The sequence below is a fragment of the Tiliqua scincoides genome, chromosome 3 (genome assembly GCF_035046505.1).
Source record: "Tiliqua scincoides isolate rTilSci1 chromosome 3, rTilSci1.hap2, whole genome shotgun sequence".
NCBI classification, from domain to species: domain Eukaryota; kingdom Metazoa; phylum Chordata; class Lepidosauria; order Squamata; family Scincidae; genus Tiliqua; species Tiliqua scincoides.
This window is the reverse complement of record NC_089823.1, coordinates 126,271,140-126,274,274: the sequence shown is the minus strand read 5'-3', so window position 1 is coordinate 126,274,274 and position 3,135 is coordinate 126,271,140.

Genomic DNA, 3,135 nt, shown 5'->3' with positions numbered 1-3,135 from the left:
GCTGCACTGAATTTGCCCATCTCTGGTTGCTTCCAGTCACACCCTAGAACTGTGGTTTTCAAACTCTCCAGGAGTTTGAAAAGTAAAGTAAGTCCTTCAGGGGAGGGGAGGGAGGCAGTGGGGGCAGGAGGAAGGCAGTGACGTGATTCTCAAGATCACATCGGTTAGGGGGGCTGCAGGAACGGGGATGCACTCACCAGTCCCTGCAGCAGCATCCTGGGGGTGCAAGGTGCCCTGCTCGAGTGTCTGCAGGGCTCCCCAGCCTGCTAAAAGTGAAAGCAGAGCGATTGCACTCCACTTCTGGTTTTGCAGAGGTGGAGTGCAATTGCTCCACTTTCACTTTCTGCAGACTGGGGAGCCCTGTAGACATGGGAGCCCTGCCTTCCTGAGCGATGCAATCCTCCTGATGTGATCCTGGGTATCACGTTGCTGCCTTCTCCCTGCCTTCTTGCTGCCCCAGTCCCTTAAGGGGGCAAATGCCAGGGCCTTCAGGCTGGCGTGTCGCAACACCCCAGTTTGAAAACCACTGCCCTAGATGAAAGATAAAAATCCCATTTGTGTGACCGCCTGTCTGTATTGTCCCCATTGAATGGAATCTCCTTTGTTTCCCTGTATCACCTCCTGTTTGTATTTCAAAACACCTTCCCCAACACACACACACTGAATGCCATTTCCATGTTTGTCCTGTACTGTAATGATGGTGCAACCCGGGAGCCATACATTCACCTGGAGTGTGAGCATTTACATTTCACTCTTCCCAGTATCCCTCCTTGGGCAACATGCCCTGTCCTTCCACAGTCGGATCGGAAGGATTTCCCCTTAATTGTGGGCTAGGATCAGGAACATCAGCACTGTTCCCAAAGCTGTTCAGCTACCAAGTCAATCGTGTAAGCCCCCATGCGGAGTCCAAAAGAATCCAGTTCATAAATATAAAATGGACTATGGTCCATGAGAGCTTATGCTGAAATAAATTTGTTAGTTTTCAAGTTGCCATAGGACTCTGTTGTCTTTGCTGCTACAGACAAACATGGTCACCTCTCTAGAACACATATGTAGCTGAAGAGATTTACCACTGCAGTGAGAGCTGGGCCTAAGCTGCCAGTTGGATGCCACTGGAAAATCCAAGTAGCATGTATCCCCCAAATTAACTAACAGATTGCACTGTGTTCTTGCTGACATGCGGCTCCACATTCATCTGTTTTTTTCCAGCAGTCGCTTAAGCAACTATGTCCAGAGGTGTGTGACCATCACAGCTTGACATGAAATTTGGCCAAGCTGACTGCCTGTTTTTTCCCAGAACAGCTGTCAAAAAACAAGTTGAATTGCTCAAGAATTCCATTTCACTTTTTCTTTTGCTAAAAATACTTTATTGTTGAAAAAAATCACTGGTGCAAAACAGGCTTATCAATTTTTTTGTAACACAGAAAACCACATTCTGTGCCAAGGAAATACAAAATCTGCATTCAACATGAATTATGCAAGCTATTACATTTTATGTAAATACACTTACATTTCCCAAGCTAACACAGCTTCTGCAGCTTATTTTCAATTCACGTTTTTTCCCCCCTGTTCAGTATTTGGAATGTTTGTGGCAAAAAAGAGTGTCCTACAGGAGGAGCAGCAAGTATAAAGGAGGGGTAATTGTGGTACATTAAATTTAAAAATATGACAGGAGATCATTGAGGCAGGACAAACAGTCATGCAAGTTTACAGTCCACCACAGAACACTAGAAATGTTTGCAGACACTGCCTATGTGCATGTTTACAAACATCAAATACATTTGAATGAAGACTTAAAATGTACTAGTTTGGAAAAAGATTTATTCAGAATGCAAAGTGTGAGACATGTACTAGGTTTTGTGCAAAATCCCATGTGACAAGTTCCCTCTCAATGGAGAAAGAACTGGTGCCACACCCTCTCTGTACAAAACTCTAACCAATGGCAATAACATGGACAGGCACAAGCTATCTTGATTATGAATTTGATTGTATCATCTTGTTGATTGAAAAGATTAATATATAGGTGTAAATCTAATGCAAAAAGGGGGTGGGAGGGTGTAAAAATCACATTTTGCCAGCAACAAATCTTGCAGTTTAAATGCTAGGGAAATACAATATCCCTGCAACAACAGAGATGCTGCCTAGAGGGGAGAAATTTTAAGCCAACACAGTAAATGTCTAACTATGCATGTATTGTGTTAAAAAAAAAAAGTGAGTAGAAAAGCCCTGAGGAAGAAATGATTCTTTTTCCAATGCAAAAAGACCAAATGTGAATATTTTTCTACTACTTACAATCAGGCTTACCTGACAGGCTATAGCAAACAGTTTCTAAACTGACCAATAAAGTACTAAAGCAGTAGCCAGGTAATGCAGTATTCCCCAAACAGGTGTCAACGGAGCATGTGCTATCGGTGGCCATTTGGCAATAATGGAAGTTTCTTCTGCTGTTGCTATGTGCTGTGGCTGGCTGGGCTATCAATAATCTCTTATTAAATTCCCTGTGACTTAAAGGAGCTTCGCTTTAGGTGGATTTTGTTCCAAGCCATTAAAAAAGCGATTCTTAGAGAAGACCTGGTCCTTTCATGATTGCAGTAACAGAGTATCACCTTATTCTCCTCAAATATAGTACCATTAGGGCCAAGCTAGATGTTACACAAAATGTTTGATGTGGTGTGGTCTAATGAGTTGTTAGTTTTTTTAAAAACAGTGGCCAGAGGAGAGACATAAAATGCAGTGATGGTGGGGGGAGGGAGTTGGTGGGCTTTAGAACTTCATCCCTGCTTTGGAATTAAGTCCCAGTCAACACCCTCCCCACACGCTACTTTAAAAAGAAAAAAATTCCATTGGTTTTCAATAGAAGCTTTTCCTCCCTAGTTAAAATGGTCCATGAAGATACATAATCAGCTTTGGAACTGTGGTGGGGGCAAAGTACTAAAGTCTGCCAACCTCCTGCCATTGTTCCACCTCATTTCATGCCCCACCCCCAACATGACTTTTAAAAGGCCTAACAAGCCAGTTGGGCCACATCAAGCATTTCACATAACATCAGGAGTCAGAGAGCACACTTTTGTTGCAAAGAGATGAGATATCTGCTTCCAATTCCACGTCTGATGATTTCCAGTCATCCACAGAAAA